Source organism: Myotis lucifugus, unplaced genomic scaffold (genome assembly GCF_000147115.1).
Source record: "Myotis lucifugus unplaced genomic scaffold, Myoluc2.0 scaffold_122, whole genome shotgun sequence".
Classification (NCBI taxonomy): Eukaryota; Metazoa; Chordata; class Mammalia; order Chiroptera; family Vespertilionidae; genus Myotis; species Myotis lucifugus.
Genome location: NW_005871170.1, coordinates 2188802 through 2212877, shown reverse-complemented (window position 1 = coordinate 2212877; position 24076 = coordinate 2188802). Strand labels below are relative to the sequence as shown.

The window sequence follows — 24076 nt, the reverse complement described above, 5'->3', positions numbered from 1 at the left end:
TGTATTTTCTGGTTAGTCAGAAATACTTATCATTTCTGATAATTTACCCAGTTAAGGTAATTCTTTTTTAAAAAAATATATTTTTTATTAATTTCAGAGAGGAAGGGAGAGGGAGAGAGATAGAAACATCTATGATGAGAGACAATCACTGATCGGCTGCCTCCTGCACACCCCACACTGGGGATTGAGCCCGCAACCCAGGCATGTGCCCTTGACCAGAATCAAACCTGGGACCCTTCAGGCTGACACTCTATCTACGGAGCCAAACCAGCTAGGAGAAAGTAATTCTTGTTATTCAATTCTAGGTCACTGAAATCCCTTTGAGACTCAACTTTCAGAGCTTCAACTCTCTGAACTTTTTTGTGTGTTTTATCAAGAGGACGAACAGTCATTTTCATCTTTCCCAGAAACAGAGTGAAGAACAGGACAAATGACCAAACTCTCTTTTCAGATAGATGTGTTCTTCATTAACAGATGTTCTTCTTAGTTAATATACTTCATATACCCAGCACTGTCCACAACAACAGCCTTACTTTCTTGCCTATGGCTTTCTGGAAGGTCAGGACCATAAGAATATTCTGCCTTCACTTGTCATGTTTTGCCATTTAATAAGGATGAATAAAGTCTAATAATAAAAGCTTCTTATGAGACCTAGTTATAGTTGAACTTGGGGTTGCTTGATTCAGAAAGATTCTTAGTTTAAATAACTTGTGACTTGTCATGTTTGACACAAGTCTTTCTGAGCACCTGCTGGCTACTTTTATGAGAGTCAAAGTTTTCATTCTGGGTCCAGGAAAACCTCCTTCAGTTCCATTCCACAGAAGGAGAAGAATGGACATCTCTACCTGTGCATCCAGGTGCCATTCTCTGAGTTGTGCAGAGAAGGTTCTGTTCCCACATCTTTTGCATATTGTCTTGTTTATATTAATTTTTCTAGGAAGCATCAACTCTGCAGAGGTTACAGGAACCATAGCTACATTGATGACAGGCCCTTCTCCCAATCTCTAAACAGCCCATGAAGGTAATGAGGTATGTCATGATCCCAATGTACTGAAATACAGAAAAATCAGAATAATGGCTGTTTCACTGCTTTCACCTCTAGTGAAAAGTACACAATGGCTGGAATGCAGGGCTGCTCCTTTTCTAGCCAGTAATTTTGAAAGATATATTTGTAGTGTATATTTTCTAGGACTGTGTCTTTCGGGGGAAAGAGTCAAGTTGTCCAGCGCCTCAGACCTGGATGTTCTCATGGTTCTACACAAAATTGGATACTGATAGTAATACCCAGAATTGTTTCTTAAAAGGCATCTAGGAAAGTGGGCCATCTGATGGATTTCTTCTTTGTAAATTCCCCCTTTTTCCCCACATGGGTGCAGGACTTCCTATCAAAATCATCCTGTAGGACTGCTGAGGTTATAGGTCCATCCAGATGTTCATAAAGACACACTGTTTTCTCCTCTAGGGCTGAGCTCAGATGTCAGTTTATGATCAGAGGAAGTGATTTTCTACATCACTACATTGGTTTCTCCATGTTTGCTAAATCAGCTGTACCAGTTTCTTGATATCTGTTCCTGCTACTTCCATCATTCTTTTGTTCTTTTCCTTTTCTCTGGCCATGCCGATATACTGTGGGATGCCACCCATCTGCAAGGTGCTGTGGGCAGCCATCTTGGTTTTCATTGATTAATATATAATATATGTATGTATGATATATATATATATATATATATATATATATATATATATCTCCTTCTGTCCCATAATAATAGTAGCAAAAGAAAATAAATGTAGAACGCAACATTTATTATCAAAAAACTAGATTAAATTAAACAATAAATTAAAAATAGTACTCCTAATTTTTATTTTGAGTGTTCAGATAGTTTCTGGATTTTTCAATAATTTCATTACTGCATTTTAAACTTGTAGGTAGGATCCGTTGGCTGCGAAGCTTTGCTTTCCCTATATGCGTGAGCTTAAAATTATTGGAGCCATCGTTCTTCGTTGCTTCCAGCATAACTTGTTGAAGTGACAGAAACGTATTATCCAGTATTTCGGGAGAAATATTATCAAAGGCTAATATGGTGCCTCTTCTGCTAAGAGGAATATGTCTAAGTTTTTCAAGTTGTTCTCCATAATCTTTGCATTTATGTCCACAGCTTTGTTTTTTCAAAGAATCAACATTAGCATAAGATTCTCCTTGACAATTATTTTCGGAAGCACGTTTCCAAATTCTTGATATGGTCATTCTGTTGCACTTAAATTGTTTTGCAGCTAACGTAATTGCACCTTTCTGCAACTTTTCCTTTTTCTTTTGATGCATCAAGAACTGGACAATTGCAACTCGATCTTTGCTTGAAAACTCTCTTTTTTTAATCTTACTTTTACAATGGGTTGATAATTCAACTGAAATAAAACAATTGATTTTGATCAGCAGATGAAATTAGAAAAATAGTTATAATTCGTAATAATTAGATTAACCTAAAAATTGAAAGATGTGTCAAAACAAATGACAGATGTCATGAAACATTGATTTTGATTGAAGGCTTCGCAATTTTGCGCTACAACATAACTTACAGCTGCATTCGCCAATAATTCCCTCTTAAATATTCACTTGCTACTATTATTATGGGACAGAGGGAGTATTTTTTTTTCTTGTGGTAAAATATACATAATATAAAATTTACTATTTTAACCATTTTTAAGTATACAGTTCAGTGTCATTAAGTACATTCACATTGCTGTGCAGCCATCACTACTGTCCATCTCCAGAACTTTTTCATCATTCAGAACTAAAACTCTGTACCCATGAAGCAATAACTTCCCCTCCCCCTAGTCCCTGATAGTCACTATTCTACTTTCTGTCTTTCTGAATTTAACTTCCAGGTTCCTCATACTAAGTGGATCTGGATTCATTGATATTTTAAAAATAGACCTGAAAAGGCCACTGCCACATTTCTTGAGTGCAGCTAAGTTTGCATTTCTTCTTTTCAGCTGTGGCCCCAAAGGCATTCGCATTTACTGGCCAGCTCGGAGCAAGGGAGCAAAACTTTGGGAGACCCCCAAAATGATGGGCCCTCCTCCTTTTCATACAGACTGATTTTGAGAGATTATCTAGAGTTCCAAGGCTCTAGAGATTTTAAGGTTAGACTATGAATTCTTTAAGAAATCAGATAGCTAAAGCTATGTGAAATTAGTATAGGAAATAAGATCAGTCCTTTAGAAAACAAAAATTAGAAGGTAGCCTAACAATTAGAAAGACACTTTGCTTTGGTTGTCTCTCTGAAGCTAGTATACAGACATTTTTACTTTGAACTTTTTTTTCTCTATTCATTATTTCATGCTTGGATTCGAGAACAGTATTAGAGTTTTTATATTTAATAGTTTAAAAATACATATTTTAACAAAATTAATGACAAAATATCTCTTAAATTTCTAAAAAATATAATGGATGTTAAACTGAAAGATGATAGCATTTGTGTCAATGGGAGATAACCCTTTCATTGACTTTTTTTCTCTCGTTAATCCTCATATATTTTCTCTATTGATTTTTAGAGAGTGAAAGGGAAGGGGGAAGGGAGAGAGGAAGAGAAAGAGAGAGAGGAGAGAGAAAGAGAGAAGAGGAGAGAGAGGAGAGAGGAGAGAAACATCAATGTGAGAGAGACACATCTATTAGTTGCTTTCCTCATTCCATCCTGTCTGGGGTCAGGAATCGGGCCGGTGTGCAGGCCTGCACCCTAAACACCAAGCAACATCAGCGAGGACTTATTAATTTTTAAATAAGTAGTCCATGATCCTACCCTGTCTGCTGCTCACTTTCTTTCCAGTTTTCCCCACGTAGGACTTGATTCAAGCAGTATGTATTGAATATTTTGTATGAAGTGGATACTCAGCAGTTATTTTTCATAATGTTCATTTGTAATAAATTCAGCATTTTCCATGTTTCCTCAAGAGGATTAAAAATATTTCTTTATATTGCTTTACCAGAAACTTGACTACTGAGATGATAATCTGACCTGTAGCGGTATTTCTCATGACTATATAGAATGTTATTTTCTTGTACCATTTCATTCAAGATGGAAAAAACAAAATCATTAGAGGGATGCAAAGGGAAGAAAATTTCAGTTGGCCACTGTGCTCCAGGGTTTGATGAATTGGGAGCTACAAAATGTAGTACAAAAACTAGTGGAAAGATCCTGTAAAACATGACTGAAATAAACGGATTTCATTTTAAAAACAAAACCAAACTCCACTGACATATGCAGATCATTTCCATCTTTAAGTAAAATTGTTTGAAATCCAAAAGTGGGCATTGTGCCTCATTGTTTGAAAATAATGGCTTTAAATTTTGGTTTCTGCTTTCGGTGTGATATCTGTAATGTCAAGTGAATTAATTTAATTGTATTTCCTAATTGTTAAAATTTTATCTGTTTCTGAAGGCATATGATAGGTCAAACAAGAAGGCCACTTTTTTGGGGGGGGGAATATAAATTGTGCAATTTAAGGAAAAACTGATTTTTTTAAAAAACATATTTTATTGATTTTTTACAGAGAGGAAGGGAGAGGGACAGAGAGTCAGAAACATCGATGAGAGAGAAACATCGATCAGCTGCCTCCTGCACACCTCCCACTGGGGATGTGCCCGCAACCAAGGTACATGCCCTTGACCGGAATCGAACCTGGGACCCTTCAGTCCGCAGGCTGATGCTCTATCCACTGAGCCAAACCGGTTTCGGTGAAAAACTGGTTTTAATGGGAAAAAACAGTAACTGTTGGTTGACTGTTGGTTACTCAGGGCTTTGGTTCTTAATGATTTCTGAGTCATAGAAGCCATTTTAATACTTTAATAAAAGCTAAAGACATTCTCCCCTACCAAAGAGAAGCACATTCACAAAATGAGAAACGCTTTTCTGAAATTTCAGTTGGATTTCTTTAAGGCCATAACTTTTCTTCCAAGGGTTATAATGAATTCATGTGTCACATTTGTCATTCACAACACAGCTTTTGCCGAACAGGTCTAAGGTAGAGGAGCTACTTCTCTACAAGACTCAAACCACATTCTGCCACACACAGGTGTATATTATCACTCATTAGTGAAGCAGGCTCAAAATAGTTACTGCAGTGTGTTACATATGCTCGATGAAGGTTCAGCTCTCCATCCTCTCAGGTGCCTTGACCTTCACTTTGTATGAAAGTTTCATCCAGGCAGACACAGTGACATTTTAGAAATAGGATTCAGTTACCTTTACATTCAACATAAGGCAGCAAAGAATCCTTCTAAACCCATGACTGGACCGGGGACCTTGTGGAGATTAAGTTTTGAGAGCTATCTCTGAGGGTAAAGGCTGCAGGCCTCATTGATTCTGTTCATTCACAAGTGTCTAGCAGCGTCTTTAAATTTTGTAGTCAGTCTACATTTCTTGAATACTGTACTTTCAATAGGTGAAAAACCGTTTCTAGCAAGAATCCTGCCAGTGAACAAGCCACGGTTTTTACCAATAAAACTAATTTCTGAAGTTTAATATGCTAATTAGCAAACCTTAAGTTGTTACTTGAGATATTTATAATAGAAGTATTTATAGGTGCTGTCTATGGAATTGGGATTCTTGTTAGAGTGCCTTGGTCTTTGCATTCTTGAGTAGGGCTGCTGGATACTCTTAGACTTGAAATTTGAACTACATAAACATGTTTCATTCTTTTTAAAAAATATATATTTTATTGATTTTTTACAGAGAGGAAGGGAGAAGGGTAGAGAGTTAGAAACATCGATGAGAGAGAAACATCGATCAGCTGCCTCCTGCACATTCCCTACTGGGGATGTGCCCACAACCAAGGTACATGCCCTTGACCGGAATCGAACCTGGGACCCTTGAGTCTGCAGGCTGATGCTCTATTCACTGAGACAAACTGGTTAGGGCCATATCTCATTCTTTATGGTCAAGCATTTATTTATTATTTTTTTGTTAATCTTCACTGGGGGATATTTTTTCCATTGCTTTTTAGAGAGAGTGGGAGGGTGGAATGGAAGGAAGGAGGCAGGGAAGGAGGGACTGAGGGAGGGAGAGAGAGAGAGGAGAAACAGAGAGAGAGATAGAGAGAGGAGAGAGAGAGAGGAGAAAGAGAGCCATCGACTGGCTGCCTTGAATAGGGCCAGGGATCAAACTTGTGACTCTTGGAGTAATTATTTGTATGCTTTATATCAGTGAGTTACCTTGTTTCATACTCACCTGCTTTTCATTCATCTTCCTATCAGTGGTGGATTTTAGTCCCAATTTTGTGATGTCCTAGACCAGGGGTGGGCAAACTTTTTGACTCGAGGGCCACAATGGGTTCTTAAACTGGACCGGAGGGCCGGAACAAAAGCATGGATGGAGTGTTTGTGTGAACTAATATAAATTCAAAGTAAACATCATTACATAAAAGGGTACGGTCTTTTTTTTTAGTTTTATTCATTTCAAATGGGCCGGATCTGGCCCGCAGGCCGTAGTTTGCCCACGGCTGTCCTAGAGCCATGGTCGGCAAACAGCGGTTCGTGAGCCACATGCGGCTCTTTGGCCCCTTGAGTGTGGCTCTTCCACAAAATACCACGTGCGGGCGCGCACGTACAGTGCGATTGAAGCTTCGTGGCCCATGCGCAGAAGTCGGTATTTTGCGGAAGAGCCGGTATTTTGTGGAAGAGCCACACTGAAGGGGCCAAAGAGCCGCATGTGGCTCGGGAGCCGCTGTTTGCCGAGCTGCAGTTTGCCAACCACTGTCCTAGAGCAGTGGTTCTCAACCTTCCTAATGCCGCGACCCTTTAATACAGTTCCTCATGTTCTGGTGACCTCCAATTTCCTGTTACAAATTGAACATAATTAAAGCATAGTGATTAATCACAAAAACAATATGTAATTATATATGTGTTTTCCGATGATGGTATTAGGCGACCCCTGTGAAAGGGTAGTTCGACCCCTAAAGGGATCGTGACCCACAGGTTGAGAATTGCTGTCCTAGAGTGTATTCACCATTGACTATCTCATGGTGGGGTCCCCAGTGTATTACATTATGCATGGCTGTAATATAGTGTCTGGTAAACGAATTTTGGTTGAATAAATGAACATTCAGAATCCCTATTGAACAAAATCTTAGACAAACGTTTTATTTTAGAATAATTTTAGATTTACAGAAAAGTCACAAAGATAATGTAAGAGTTTCTTTATACCCTTTACCTACTTTCCTCTACTGTTAACATCTTATATTACTACTAGAGGCCTGGTGCACGAAATTTGTGCACTGGGGGGGGGTGTTGTCCCTCAGCCTGGCCTGAGCTCTCTCATAGTCTGGGCCCCTTGGGGGATGTAGCAGTGTGCCAAGCAGCAGGCGGCCAGGGAAGAGTCCGAAACAGGGCCGGGCGCTGCTCATGCTCATTCTGGCCCGCTGTGTCTGCTGCTGCAGAGTCGGGAGAGGCTCCCGCCATGGCACCTGTGCTCGCCAGCTGTGAGTATGGCTTCTGGCTGAGCGATGCTCCCCCTGTGGAAGCGCACTGAACACCAGGGGCAGCTCCTGCATTGAGTGTCTGCCCCCTGGTGGTCAGTGCGCATCATAGCAACCGGTCGTTCTGGTCGTTCTGCCGTAACAGTCGCTTAGGCCTTTATTATATAGGCTAGAAGCCTGGTGCACAAACTCGTGCACCATTGGGGTCCCTTGGCCTGGCCTGCAGGATCAGGCCGAAACTGGCTCTCTGATATCCCCTGAGGGGTCCTGGATTGTGAGAGGGCACAGGCCAGGCTGAGGGACCCCACTGGTGCATGATCGGGGCCAGGGAGGGACACGGAAGGTTGGCCAGCCAGGGAGGGACTCTGGGAGGGCTCCAGGGCATGTCTGACCTGTCTCGCTCAGTCCCAATTGGCCAGTACTAGTCGGAGCCTCTTCCCCCTGGTGGTCAGTGCACGTCATAACGACTGTTTGACTGATCAACTGTCTGCCCCTGGTGGTCAGTGCATGTTAAAGCGAGTGGTTGAGTGGCCTTAGCATATCATTAGCATATTACGCTTTGATTGCTTGAACGGCCAACCGGTCGATCAGACACTTAGAATATTAGGCTTTTATTGTATAGGATATTACATTTGTACCATCTAATAAATTAACATTAGTACATTACTGTTAACTACTGGTAAATACCGCACTTCATTCAGATTTCACTAGTTTTCCCCTAATGTCCTTTTTCTTTTTTTCAAATATGGAACGCTTCACGAATTTGCATGTCATCCTTGCGCACAGCCATGCTAATCTTCTCAGTATCTTTCCAATTTTAGTATATGTGCTGCCGAAGCGAGCACGTCCCTAATGTCCTTTTTCTGTTCCAAGATCTCATCCAGGGTACCGCAGTGCACTTAATTGTCCTGTCTTCTTTGTCCCATCTCGTCTGTGACAGTTTGTCAGATGATCCTTGTTTTTGACACTTTTAAGGAATACTGTTTTGTAGAATATCAGCTGTTTAGTGGAATGTCCTTTAGTTTGCGTTTGTCTGATGTTTTTCTCATATTTAGAGTAGGGTTATGGGTTTTTAGGAGGAAGATTTCAGAGGTGAAGTACCATTCTTACTATATCACATCAGGAGTAGATACAAATAATTTTGCTTTTAATATTTTGATCTCAGAAGGGAGAAATGGGGAGAACAAGAAGGTGGAATTTAAGTCAGTCACTTCTGCCATGGTAAAAATTGTGGTAAAGATTAGGTGAGGGAACTGAATCTAAAAGAAAAATTTAAATTTATTTGGGGGAATTCAGCCTTTGGTTTTCCTGTCATACATCACTTTGGATGTTTGAGAGTTGGTTGTATTTACTTTATTTTAACATTTGACTGATATAAATCAGAGAAATGAACAGGCCAATGGTATATAGATATTCATCAAGGTCAAATTGCAATAATCTTTTCAAAGTCTCTCAACCAATCTTTAGAAGTCAGAAAAATTTTTAATTGGATATTTTTTTCTTTTCCTCTGCTGCTATATTTTTTCTTTCCCTGCGCTCTTTTGCATTAAGGTTTATGTTTTTCAAGCTGAGTTAATGATACTGAGAAACACTTGAAAGCATTTGTCACTAGAGTAGTTTATTCCTTAATTAATGGTGATGTGTTTTGCAGACAGGTGGCACACTTTAATGTGTTACAGAGACTAGTCTTGTTAGTTATTGATTAGTAATGAATAAATTACTGCTATTTTTAATCATAGGAAACTTTCTTTGGAGGATAATTAATCAGATTCATGTATTTCTTAGCCAATGTAGGATTATCATCTTTTTTAGTTACAAGAATGAACCTGCCTGCCTCTGCCCTGGGTAAGTTCGGGATAGAGCAGACAGACTTTTAGGTTATATTTTGATCTTTACTTTTATTAAGCAGATGAGAAGAGTACTTGCTTAAAAATTACTTTAAACTGCCTTTCCTGTTGAGTAGGTTTTGAACTACCTGCTTGACAGATGGTGTTGGAAGTAATTACTGAAATCATGTGTTTACCTGTACGTGGACATGTGTTCACCAGATGTACCCTGTTTACTCAGAGCTGCTGATTTCTTAAAGAAATATACACCTTCTGGATAGAGTTGCATAACTTAGGAGAAAGAATAAAAGCTCAGCCAGCCACAGCTCTCAGTCTCTCTCAGTTGCAGAATCAGCTGTAGTGAGAAGACTCATGTCTCTTAGTGAGTGGTAGCGTAGCCCAGAGAACTACTTTCAGCATCATTTGTCTTTCCTTCTTTTGACTTACTTAGTAGTTTAATCTTACCTGTCTACTAAATTATTTAATAGCCCCTCCCCCCAAATATAGATTGAATTGTAGTAATACTGATCAGTCTTTTAATATGATGGTTATGGTTCATTATATTATTGTGTTATTTTTACTTGATATTTTTGAAAACATATTTTCCAAATCAAATGTTAAAGATGAAGTCATCACTCAATTTCTAAGTTCTGATATTGGAGGCCTGGCTTTTGTATTAAGCATTTTTTTAACAACACATAGATAATTCCTATATTCATGAAGATTGAGAATAGCTACTTTAATGTTTTATTTATTAACCATCAAAACCTAATTTATGTTTCCCCCTTCATTTCTGTTTTACTTATGTTAAAAATTGTAAAAACTCACGGATAATGACCCCTTTAACATGTGTGCTTTACGCGTTCAGTTTTTAAGCTGAGTACATTTAACTGTCTATAAACCCTGAGAAACAAGGAAAGCCATTGTTTCAAGATTTTGACAGGTGCAAAACTGTAAATAATTACAGGCCTGGGCAGAAACTAGAACAGGAGTTGCACAGCAGCTGGCAGGCCTGGCCTGTGGCAGGTCAGACCTGAGTTAAGTAGCCTTACTTTTCTGGCAAGCTCAGATTTGTTTTATAGTATGAAATTCACCTCTATTACAGAAAGATTCTACTGATTGAGACTAGATATCAGTTGCAAAGGGAGAAACGTATACAGAATATTGAGAAAGAAAACTGCCCATTGAGTCACCTTTTGTACAGCTTCAGGGCCAGATGGAACTTGTGTTGATGAGTTTTAAAATGGACTCACATGTTGACTGAAATAAATCACTCAACACCAAATGGTATACAGCAATAATACCTAAGGAGGGTGGTCTGGTTTTTTTTGTTTTTGTTACATATGACATCTACTTCTAAAACATTTTAACTTTTAATCTTATGAGCATATCTGACTTTTGTGAAGAGGAAAGCAATTTAATTATTTATATCTTGGGAATACCTGAATTGTACTTTTCTAGGTCTTTATGGAGAGTAATGCAATTTCTAATGACATTTTATCACCTTCAGATTCCATTAGGCAGTTCCCTAACTCAAAATGACCTGATTTGTTGCTGCTCTATAAAGAAGGCTGCCTGCTGCCATAGCCCCTCCACATACCATATTGTTACCCTGGAAAGTTTACAAAGGACAGGGTTCTGCTAGGGCAGAATTAAAAGGCTGATGACTTGTGGGCCCAATCTAACCTATAGATGGGGTTTCTTTGGCTTGCACAGTATTTTATAATTTTGACAATTTTAAATTTAAAAACGTATTTCTGACCTTTTTGGAAAATCTGATGATAAGGCAACCCTGGGCCTGCATTCCTGCAATTGGCTGGAACTGAGTAGCAGCTGCCCCTTTCCACTCGGCTTTCTCCAGTCCTTATTATTCTCTATTGTTTATTCACTTCCCTTACCTACCTGTAGACATTTGAGTTAATGACCCTTGGACTAGAAGATGTGTGGGTTTAAGAGTGGACAAACCTGGAGAAAAGGACAGTTTTTAGGAGAGATTTGTGGAGCCTTGATCCAGTTATCATTGATTTGCCTTGTGCTATGTTCCCTCCATGCTCTCTACCTCTTATTTCTCCTAGTGCCTGTGTTTTCTCTTCACTATTATGAGAACTATATCCACTAGAACTTAGAGTTATGGTCCCCCAACCACCCTTAGTAAAGTAAATATCCCAGGACCTGGAATAGTTTAGGAATTTTCTGAATGATTACTAGTCCTTTAACTTACATATTAATATGTTTTAGTTTAATCAGTTTTTCTCATCATTTTTTTTGGTAGAAATCAGCTTTATTGAAAGATGAGAGTTTGATTAAAAAAGGAATATAGAGACCTAGCCCATTTGGCTCAGTGGATAGAGCATCGGCCTGCAGACTGAAGGGTCTGGGTTTCTGGTCAAGGGCATGGGGATTCTGGTCAGGAACACATACCTGGTTGCAGGTTTGATCCTGCACATGTGGGAGGAAACCAAGCAATGTTTCTCTCTGTCTCTCCTCCTCCCTTCCACTCTTTCTAAAAATCAATGGAAAAATATTGGGTAAGGATTAATAAAACAAACAAACAAACAAAAGGAATATAGACATTTTTAAAGCTCTGGGCATATGAAGAGAAAGAGCTACAGGACTTACTGTTGGGCTTTAAAATATTTAAGGTTTTATTTCCCGTCAGGGAGAAAAAAGAAAAAAGAGGGCAAATCATGATATAGTGCCATAGTAGGTGACTTAAGAGGGACTGATGGCAATGAGACCCTTGACAAAATGGACAAAGGAAGTAGGAGGATCCCAGAAATTAAAATTTTCCTAGATAGGACAAAAGAAATCTCTTCCTTCTTCTCTCACACGCCTCTGTACTCTGGTCTTTCAATTCTTATGACCCAGAATCTATGGAATAAGTATGCTCTTTCTTTGTTTCTAGATAGGAGGAGAGAGAAGAACTGGAGTAGAGTTGAATTGAATTTGTCTAAGAATCTCACTAGTAAAATATATGAAAAATTAATAAAAAACACCCACCTCCATTGTAAGTTGACTTTTGGCACATAGCTTACTCATAAGTTGGGTGGTTCTGAGCTTTGTTAAATAAAGTTATTAGAAAAGGAGTGGAGTAGACTAGGGGTTTGCAAACTATGGCCTGCAGGACAAATCTAGCATGCTGCTTGTTTTTGTAAGTGAAGTTTTATTGGAACATAGTTGCACCCATTAGTTTACATATACTTTCCATGGCTGCTTTCACAGTGTAAGGGCAGAGTTGAATATTTGTGACAGAGATCATATGGCCCTCAAAATTTGAAATATTTATTATCTGATACTTTATAGAAAAAAATATGCTGACTCTTGGTATAGGTGATTTTATCCAAAAGAGAAAAAACAGCCCTCTATGTACTCTAAGTTATTTTTATTTAAAACAAAGGGAATTAGACATATGATTGGTTTTCAATATATATATATATATATATATTTTGGTTATTTTGCAAGTATTTATAGAGTTATTGTTTCATTTGAATGGAATGGAAAGTTTATAATGTTTGTAAAGATTACAGTTAGTCTACAATTTTATTATGCCATTGACTATAGCTATTTCTGGTGCGGATTATAATAAGTTAACAGGAAAATATGAAGTAATATAGTTGGTTGAGTACTTAAATTTTATTCAAGTTATAGTATGAAGTAATATAGTTGGTTGAGTACTTAAATTTTATTCAAGTTATAGTATGAAGTAATATAGTTGGTAAAAACATGATGTAATAGTAAAAATTAGTAAAATAAAAATTTTGTTATGTTTTGGGCTACAGCTTTTTGGAGGGAAGTGTATAATGTTATTTAATTAATTTTACACAATATTTTTGGGAATATATTTAATGAACAAATGTGTATATATGGTCCATTTCGTTATTAATTTAAATTTTGAAGACTGCTAAAAGTTTTAGTTATTGGGGAAATAGTGAAATTTCATTTAATGATCAAGTTAAACATGAATAAACTTATGTCTTTATTGCTTTTAATTTTGATAACATTTGAAAATAGCAGGTGTGTATTGTGAGGTTCATTCAGCATGGTGAGTGTCTCAAGAGTTAACACTGTTCTCAGCACTGGGAGTTCAGCACTGAATAAAACAGAATACTTAGTGAGCTGACATGGCAAGGGGAAAAACAATAAACAAACATTCATGGGCTTAATTATTTAGTGAGCTGTACCAAGTGCTCTTTTAAGTCATGGGGATAAAGCAGTGAATAAAGCAAATTTTCGTCTTTTATGGAGCTTACATTTAAATGTAGCTTTACACATAGCTTATCCAACATTAGTTGGAAAAGAGAGATAACATGTAAGTTGGTTAACAAATGCTATGAAGAAAATGAAAGCAAGGTCTTTGGAGAGATGGGGGATGCTATTTTGGAAAGCATGTTCAAGAAAAATTTCTCTGATAAGATCAAATTTGAGCAGAGACCTGAATGAGTACAGTAATGAGCAGTGGGGATATTTGAGGAAAGAATATCCCCAGCAGAGGAAATAGCATTGAAAAAGCACAGGGGTAGTAGCGTGCTTGGTTGTCCAGGGAATAGCAAAGAGAGGCTGTGTGGTTGGTGTAGGAGCCAGAGGGAGAATGGTAGCAGATAAGTTTGCTTTTTGCCTAATGGATGGCTCTGAATGTATAATAGAGGTAAAGCCACATAGGACCAGGTAAATTCTATATGAAGTGGTAGCAGTGTAGACCAGAATATAAGAATCTATGGAAGATTTCTCTAAACCAGAACTCAGGATATAATAGAGTTAATTTGTTCATTGTTCCTCAAATTAAATATCACTTCTGTGAATCACCTTATGATTTTCTCTTTCAAAATGGAATTCTACATAGTATAGTCTAGTGCCCTGAGACCTGTATAAGTCATTGAATTTATGGTGTGCCACTACCCATTACAGGATGGCCATTTGGTTAATTTGCAGCGAATATCAGGTTTAAAATAAATGGGTCAGAAACTTGACTAAAATGAAAATAACAATTCACATTCAATTAAAATGTGAATGGCCTGCAATATTTTTTCATTGTACTAGGGTTAAGGGGAGGATAGAAGCAAAATGATAATTAATACTTGTAAATTTAAAAGTCAGCTGTATTCTAACTGTTAATTTTTCCTGGAAGTGTTGTACAAAACGGTCAAGTTCCTGAAATTGTAGGAACACTGATCATGGTATTTATAATTGTGAGGAATGTTAGGTAGCTGACATCAAGTATGAACTAATTAACTAAGGGCTTATATAATATGCTTTAACAAAAGTACATATTTAAAAATAATTGACTTATTTTTTATTTTACAAATGACAATATTTATATGGTACTTTATTTTATCACTGAGAATATTTTTATGGTGATTTACTTTTAACACAGGTAGGTATCAATAAGTGAAAATTTGTTTCTGGCTTAATAATATTACACGAAAATACACATTTTATAAAGAACACCATCAATCACAACTATTAAAGCTACTGTATTTGAAATAGTACAGGTTTTTTGAGATGTAGCAGTTAGTAACGATTATTGATATGCCATAGAAAGACAAGACAAATTAAATGTGTAGCGTTCAGTCAAGTATTTCACCAGGAAGGATCCCACACGTAAATAGGTTGGGTTTAAAAAATTCTTCTGCAGAATTTGCTAAAATTCAGGACTCATTTTTACTCAGGAGCAATAATATACACAGTAATTTGATTTTCAGGCAAAATTAAAATGTATTAGGAGTCTTTATATATTTCATGGATCTCAGAGGACTCTGGTGGAAGTTTTGAGCAGATCTAATTTCCAGTAAAAATCTATCTATCGTGTTTATTTTCCTTGGTACACTTGTTTCAGCAGCACACTCCTTCTTGAGTCAGCTTAGAATTACTTTTCTATTTGCTACCTGTGTCCCTTTGTCCCCTGTGGTGGGTAAGACAGTCTGTGATCATAGAGTTGTTTTATAATTTGGATCTACAGGTGAGACAGTTATTGGTGTTGCCAAACATTTAATCTTGTCACCAGCTCTTCCAGGGCAGCAAGTCTTACCTGAGGGTACTCATGCCCATAATTATCAGCCACAAGAAAGCTGATGTGGTGGGGAAAGTCATGTCCCTGACCACCCATTTGCTCCTCACTTTACAGGGCAGTAGGAGGTGGTGAAGGCCAGGAAATGCCATTTGGGACAGGTGGACTTTCTCTACCTAAAACCACATGCTGCTTCCTGTGCGGCTTCCTTTGCCTTAATTGTGCTGCTGTATCTAGTGATACCCACTCTCTCACTAGCTGCACCTAATGTGGGGCTCTTTGTTGCTGGACATTGGCTGGAGGGTTGTGTGATGAGGGAAAATAGGAAGGAAAGGGGGAAAAAATCACTTATTCTAACTTCCTTTGCTTTACATTAGTGTGTGTGTGTGTGTGTGTGTGTGTGTGTGTGTGTGTGTGTGTGTGAATTTGAGGTAGTGATCAGATGCTGATAGGCTGACCCAACTAGCTTCTGTCTATTTTCTACTTTTAAATTTCTAAATATTCTACACTTCAAATTTTAATGAAACTGGGCACACCTTCTTCCTTACTCTGACTTTATTTCAGATTTGCAACATTTTACTTTTATTTACTCAAACCAAAGTGTTTGTCTTAGTTAACTTAGCCCCCTAATTTTACAACAGAGGAAACAATACCATCAAATCTATAGCTATATTTAAATATATATGTATATCTGTGTTTATATGTGTCATTTATCTATCTGTTGTACAAAGTAATAAATAACCCAGGAGCACAGCATCTGTCTCCCCTGCTGCTCTCTATGATGTGAAGCGATGAGTCACATGAGTAATTGTATTGCTTGTATAAAGTACTTGGAAGACAGTTTGACTTGCATAAGTCCTGCGCTGCATGTCATAAAGATGAAAAGTTTGAGCCATCTGTTACTTAAAAAAATTACCCTAGTATACCACCTGGTGTTTAACTAGGCCTCAGGATTTGTTCCAGATACTGCAGTGCTTCATTGAACAAATATTGGGGTGACGGGTGGGTAGGGTTCGGTGATTACTTCTGTGACCTGGGAAGGGCCCTTTTCACTCAGTCTTGAACAATGTTATTTGGATCATTGTGCTATTTCCTATTGTGGTTGGCCTGTCGTTAAAAACAATTTTGTCTTAATTTTGAAAATTGGATATGAGGAGTAACATTACACAAAAACAACATTATACAATGATGAAGATAATGTTCTGTGCAGCATGATTTAATTTGGAGCAGTGGATGGCCACCTGCTAGGCCTTTGTTCTTGTGACAGTCTGGCAAGTGGCCCCAGTGTTTTGGTTCTTTCGTTGGTCATGTGGCTGTTGAGATCTGCTTGGGTTAGTTGCGACCATTAATCTGGGAGCACAGAATGATGGAGTATTTGACTACTGGGTGTTTGAATTAAGAAAACAAATCCCTTTTAAAGTTATTATTCAGCAATCACAGAATGCTTTTATCGTGTTGATATAACATCTGAGTCTTTACATTTTATCTGGCAGGAGCCTATTCTTATCTACAACATAAAAAAGAAATCTAGTAGTATTTGGCATTATGGTAACTAGCTACCACATAGCACCTGTCTGCTTACTCACTCTGGTGGGGTAACTGTAATTCAGTGACTAACCAGGGACACTTTTGAGTGTGACAGAGAGCCCATAATAATTATGCTGGCATAAGAGGCATAGACAAAGACATATGGTCACTCTGTTTATAAACTGTGGCCAGTATGGTGCCTCATACAAAATAAACACTCAGTATTTAAAAATTGAATTACTATTTGTACTGTATTTAAATCGCATTAACTGTGGCCAGTATGGTGCCTCATACAAAATAAAAACTCAATATTTAAAAATTAAACAAACAAACAAACAAAAAAAACCTTAAAGCTTCCTACCAAAGATCTTTTAATATGTTCATTTTAAAGCAGTTTGGGGTTAAAAATTCTCTATAGGCGAAGTTTCTGGCTTTCCTGAAGTGATGTGCATTCTGAAACCATTTTAATATATAATGTACTATAAGGGTAGGGAAAACACTTGAAAATGTAATTGTTGATTGTGTCTAAAATAATTTAAATTACATACTATAAGAGTGAGCCATTTAGTCAAGTGCTTATGACTTATCCCAGTAACTTATTTACTTTTCTTTGTTACTTGAAATTGTTAAATACTTCAATAGCTACTTAGCAATTCTATATATTTCTTCTGGGAAAATAAGCCATGGCATTCAGTTCAGTTTTCTGATAGTACCTAGTCAGAGACTTTCCTACTAAGGAAATATTGAAGTTTTGGATAACTTGTAATGCTAAATACAAATTTTGTGTTTATCACTTTAATATTTTCTTTCTTTTAAAAAATTTTCCCTCTCTTTACAAGTCCTAATTAATTACATATAAGAGACAGAAAAGGCAACAGGAATTTATCTCCTTTTGTATATGAGGTCATAAAAAGTATTTCTTGCCCTTGTGGCCATCTCATGAGACTTGAATTTAGCTCAAACCTGGATCAGGGGTTACAGTGTGGTGGGTTTTGGAAAGTCATCTGTGGTTTAGAGGGACTACTGGTATATGATGTGGGCTGGGAACTTTGGTGTTTTTTTCTAGTCTGAGATATGTTTTTAAAAAAAGAGGTGTTAAAAGATTTTGGGGTCTAGACCTTGTTAATTGGCTTATCATCCCATTTGTTCTGTCTTGTTTCTAATGAGAAAGAGTTGAAAAAGATGCTGTTTAAATTCCTATTTTTCATTCTGAGTGTATGTGTCCTGATGATTTCAAAATCTTGTTTTTTTTTTTTCTGTACCCTTTCTTTTTTCTCTTCTACAATTTTGGTCCAGTTTCTTTCATTTGATCATCATCATCTCCTTCTCTTCCTCCTCTTCCTCCTCTTCTTCCTCCTCCTCCTCCTCCTCCTCCTTTTGTAAAATTTTTATAATCTTTATTGTTGAGAGCATTACATATGTCCCATTCCGACCCACTCTCTTCCCCCATTGATCTCTTCTAGCCCAACCCCCACCCCAGGCCTTTACCACTCAATTGCTGTGTCCATGGGTTATGCATATATGCATACAATTAGTTTTTCTTCATGTTCTCAGGTCTTGCCTCAAACTTTGTTTTCACTTGAGTGAAAGCATTTCATGAAGTCTTGTTTGTTTCTACCCTAGTTGTTCATAATGTTCAGATACTGGTCATGATATAACTTGCTTGGGTATTTCATGATTTTTATACTGTAGAACTAAATCTAGGAGGAAGATATGTACTTACTTGTTAATTATTTTTCTCTCCATATTGCAATGTAGCTTCAAGGACAGGCATTCTGCTTTGTTTAGTCATGTCCACAGAGTCTGGAAGTGTGTTGGGTGCCTAGTAACTGATTTTTTAAAAAAGTTTTTATATTATTAAATTGATTGGGCTTAATAATTGTTTTTAAGAAATAAATAGAAATGCTTTAGTCTCCTGGTAGTTTACAAAATCAGATCTTAGTTAGGGAGAGTCTTGTGGTTCTTTTGCTCTGTAGACAATCCCTGAATCTTGGGTGGTAATTGAACCATTTAATGAGAGAGAAAGTGCTTTGGAGTGTTTCTTCTTATAATACTCAAGGTTTATAATCTCTCCCCTTTATGGTTCTTGTTGTCCCTTAGACTTGATTTTACTACTTTACCAGTGAAGATTCTTTTTGCTGCAAGTAACAAAAATCTCAATTGAAGCTCATTTATACAATAAGGAAGTGGATTATTCTCACAAGTCCAAAAAGGCTTCAGAGTGGGTTGATTGAATTCAGTGTTGCCATAAGAGACCCAGTTTTTTGTTCATTCTTTTCCTCTCTTGGCTTCATCTTTAAAGCTGGTTCTTTTCTGTGGTTATGAGCACAGGAACAACAATTGAGTCCATATTTTCCTTGTTTACATATAGTTGGAAAGAGACTGCGTTTTCTTTCTTTGAAGACCTGAGCAAGGCTTTCTTTGTGTATCATTGATCCAAATTGGCTTTGGACTACTCTTTCCTGAATATTGGCATAGGAGGTGGAATTATAGCAATTGGTTTGGACTAATCATCTCAAGTGAAATAGATGTTGACATTAAACCAACACTTGCTAAATCCCACGTGATTAACCTTTATAAATAAATTTCTTAAAGATTGTTGATTTCCTGAGCTCCAAGCTAAGACTTCCTAGAATAATTAGGTTCATAACCAAGAGGATGCTGGATGAAGTCAACATTATCATGATAATTGCTTCATTAGAGAAAATACAACATTTAAATAAAAAAGTGACAACTTTTTTGCCCAAGTTTTTAATAAATATGATATGCTACATTGTTCTTATAAAGTAGAATGTAGATATGTAAAAATAAGAACTATCACTCCCCCTTAAGTGTGTTTGCACTGATAACAATCGGTATACTTAAATTATTTAAATAAAATGAAATCTTGTTGACTGGAAAAGTAGAAATGATAGCTAGGACATAGTGAAGCTTACTTAAAAAATAAAAAGTCAATATATAAGGTAATGTGCATCTGTCACCTTAACTTACTAAAAGGTTTTTGATTTACTTGAACATACAGTAATGGATTATTTTTGTTTGGCTAAGAATTCTCAGTAAATGTTTGATAAGTACCCTGGAAGCATTATGAAATTGCAGAGAAAGCAGAGAATTAGGAATTGGTTCTTGTTCTGGCCCTAACTGTGTGATTTCTAATAAAATATTCAACCTCTGTGGCCCTTACTTCTTTATTTGTAAAAGAGTTCCCCTTTAGGTTTCTGAAAATGTCTTTTGTTCTTTAGGTTGTCCTTTCCTGGAAATTTAGTGGCATACCTCTTTCTCTTAGAGGTGTGGCTTTTTAGTAGAATTAAGATTATATGTGATTTAAATTACTTGAACAAGGAGGGGAGCTAAAAAGAATTGTTAAGTTGTGAGACACCAATAGATATTCTGTTCTCAGTACATGTAACGACTGTAGAAAAGAGTATTTCTGTTTTGAATTATGCATGTTAATTAATCATAAGAGAGGCAGATATTTTGCAGATATAAGCATATAACATTTCCCCAATACTTCTAGTACCCCATTAGCCAAAGATGAGTGTCTTTGGCATTGGGCATTTGGAATGGTGTCAGACTAATAAGTTTGTAGATAAAATGCAGAAGCATAGATTCCCTAGGCCACCTGCAATTCATTAAAAAGAGTGGGTTGAAATTCTGGTAGTATAGTTTAATGATAATATGGACACTGGACTCAAATAGAAGCAGGAAATATGTTTGGCTTTACCATTTATACTAATACCAGAGGCTCGGTACATGAATTCGTGCATGGGTGGGGTCCTGCTGGCCCACCTGATTGGGGCCGATTGGGCCAGGGGGAGGGGCCTTGGGCAGTGGGCTGATTGGCCCTGCTCACAATCAGGGTGGGGGGTCCAGTAAAGGGCGCGGCCTGTGGAGGGGCTATGGGTGGTTGGCTGGCTGACTCTGCCCCTGATTGGGGTGGCGGTCTGATCGGAGGCAGGGCTGGCTGGGGGGAGGGGCCGGGGGGAGTTGGTAGGCCGGCCCTGCCCCTGATCAGGGTAGGGTGGCCAATTGGGGCCAATCAGGGGTGGGGCTGACCAGGGGAAAGGGCCGTGGGTGGTTGGCTGGTTGGCCCTGCCCCCTGGTCAAACTCCCAGTTGAACTCCTGGTTGAACTCCTAGTCGAGGGGACAATTTGCTTATTAGCCTTTTATTATATAGGATGTTTTGATGAATGGAGCTATTTCTGTTTGGATACCTTTGGCTATAAGTAGTAGAAGACTCAGCCAAAAGTTAGTTGAACCATAAGGGTTTTATCATCTTATATAATAAAAGCCCAGCGACTGAACGGCAGAACGACCGGTCGACCAGTTGCTATGACACACACTGACCACCAGGGGGCAGACGCTCAATGTAGGAGCTGCTCCCTGGTGGTCAGTGCGCTCCCACAATGGGAGCACCATTTTGCTGACCAGGATGAGTTGTGCTCCCACAGCGGGAGCAGCCACTCAGAGGGAAGGTCCACAGCCACTCGGCTGACCGGGATGAGCAGCATTCCCACAGCGGGCCGATTCCTGCAGGCCATGCCCCCTCACCAGTGCATGAGTCCCATGCACCGGGCCTCTAGTCTCTCACATAACAACAGGTCTGGAGATGGACAAGGACAGTTTAGGTTAATTAATTTCATGACTTAGCATGTCTTCTATGACACAGGGGCCTTCCACCGTTTCATGCTGCAATTCTGTTTGTTCCTGGCAACATTCTTGCTGTAGCAATAGTTTCTGATATGATATGCAGGCATGATGACAGCTGGTAGTGAGAGGACTAATTCTCATAATTCTCTTTTTAGTAGGGAGGAGAACCGTTCCCAAAAGGTCTGCTACATACCATTGACTAGAATTGGGTCCCAAACTGAGATCTAAAAGTTATTCACTAGCAAGGAGAATGAGGACATCATAACTGACTCAGACTATTTGTTACCTACTTTGGGACTTTGGGGTGAAGAGGCTCTTTCCTGAGCATAGTGCCTCATAGGATGAATGGCAAACAAAATCAGGTTTCTGCTAGCAAGAATATAAGAGGTGGGTAGAGAGGAGGGATCTGAGTTGGCCATCAACAGTGAAAACACCATGTTGCTTAGAATCTAGTTGGAGGAGCTGCACATAAACCAAGAGAAATTGAGAACAGTGATAAATATAATACAGTCTACGATGGGGAAACATATTGGCTACTATAGGGACAATAAGAGGAAAACCTAAGATCTAAATTTGCAGTGGTCAGCCCTTGTTGATTAAGAGAGTTTCTCAGCTTTGTAGAGGGGGAGTAGGAAGTAAATAAATAAAAATTAGAAAGTAGAAGACTGTATTTCAGGTTTTAATAGATTTGATGATGAGAAAATACGGCAGGCATCCTATATAATAAAACCCTAATATGCAAATTGACTGAACGGCAGAACGACCGGTTGCTATGATGTGCACTGACCCCAGGGGGCAGATGCTCAACGCAGGAGCTGCCTTCTGGTGGTCAGTGCACTCCCACCAGCGGGAGCCCCGCTCAGTCAGAAGCTGGGCTCATGGCTGGCGAGTGCAGCGGCAGTGGTGGGAGCCTCTCCCACCTCTGTGGCAGCGCTAAGGACCCCTCGGGGGATGTCTGTCTGCCAGCTTAGGCCCTCTTGTGAGAGGGCACAGGCTGGGCTGAAGTCCCCCTCCCTCTCCACCCCCCACCCCCCCAAGTGCATGATTTTAGTAAGATAATAGGAAGAGTAGAGTAGGATGGTAAGGAAAGCCTTTTGGAAAAGGTAACATTTGTGCCAGTGCAAAACTTTGTGAACTGCTGGCAGATGAGCCTTAAAATTATTATGCTGTGGACAGAAGTACAAGCAAGGGTTTAAATTGTGTTTTAAAGGCCGAATCAGTACCCTTTATTTTGGTAGATTGAACATGGAATGTGAGGAAAAAAAAGAGTGATCAAGGGTACTCCTAGTTTTTGTTTTGTAGGGCTTGGTTAGAAGAGGGGTTGATAATCAGGCATATATTGGTACCATTTATCTGAGATGAGAAAGAATAGAGGAGTTTTTCTTCCATTTGTTTTGTGTAGGATGGGTATGGGAGTAAGAAATCAGAAATTCTGTTTGAATCATACTTAACTTGAGATGTTTGCAGGATACCTGACTTGATATTTGGTATATATGCAGTTAGGGCTTGAGATATGAAGCTGTGAGTCATCCTCCTGGTATATAAAGCCATGGGACTGATGAGGATCACTTACAGAATTAGGGAATACAGAGAAGTACAAAACCAAGGAATAGGAGCCAGCGGAGGAGGCTCAGTCGAGGTAGAAGCAACCAGGATTGTTTTGTCTCAGAAGCCAAGGGAAGGATGTGTTTCAAGAAGAGGGAGTAATCAGCTGTGTAAATGCTGCTCAGAGACTGAGCCAGATGAAGACTGAGAATTGATCCATTGCATTTGTCGAGGGAACTCGTGGTTGTTCTTGATGAGCAGTTTCAGTGAAGAGGAGGGGATATAAAACTTATTTGAGTGGATTTAAAACAAAATGAGAGGCAAGGAAGTGAGACAGTACAAATTGCATTTTATAGGAGGTTTGTTATAAAGGGGAGCAGAAATGGAGCTAGAGCAGAGTGGGGGAAGGTATAGAATCAAAGAAGAGTTCTTGTTTTGTATTTTTAAGATGGGATGTCACTGCATATTTGTATGCTATTGGATATGATCCACTATAGAGGGAAAATTGCTTAGTAGAAGGAAAGGGTAATTACAAAGGGTTATTACAGGAGGAGGGTACTCAAGAGGGCCAGGATGCTAGCACACAGGCAGAAGTAATAGATTTATGTGAGAGTAAGGGCAGTTGATCTGTTTTCACAGGGGGGCAGACAAGCACAGTTATTCACATTTTAACAATGTGGCTATGTTCTGAGAAATGTATCATTAGTTAATTTTATCATTGTGTGAACATTATTGAGTGCACTTACTAGTACACAAACCTAGATGTCATAGCCTACTACACACCTAGCTGCATGGTATAGCCTGTTGCTCCCAGGCTACACACCTGTACAGCATGCTGCTGTTCAAAACAACATGAGATTAAATCAAGCACAAAAGAAAATGATGCAGTCAAGAGATGCAGTAAACACGACAGGTGTGAGGCTGCTGCTGGCCTAACATGGCACATGGTTTTACAGCAAACTATATTTTTTAATAGTAGAAAGAGTGCATTCTAAAATAATAATACAACTATAGGTGAGGGGCGAAATAGGGTAAATGGTACCATAGGAATGT

General features: G+C 38.5%; 1 protein-coding gene and 1 non-coding gene across 5 annotated transcripts in view; one reads left to right on the top strand and one right to left on the bottom strand.

Moving 5' to 3' along the window:
- The window catches only part of CDKAL1 (CDK5 regulatory subunit associated protein 1 like 1), a 628254-nt gene that overhangs the window by 129722 nt on the left and 474456 nt on the right, over positions 1-24076 (top strand). The gene's annotated exons all lie outside the window — the stretch shown is intronic.
- On the bottom strand, positions 8210-8315 carry LOC111827036. Its single transcript, XR_002830493.1, has one exon. It is a non-coding gene; the product is annotated as a U6 spliceosomal RNA (small nuclear RNA).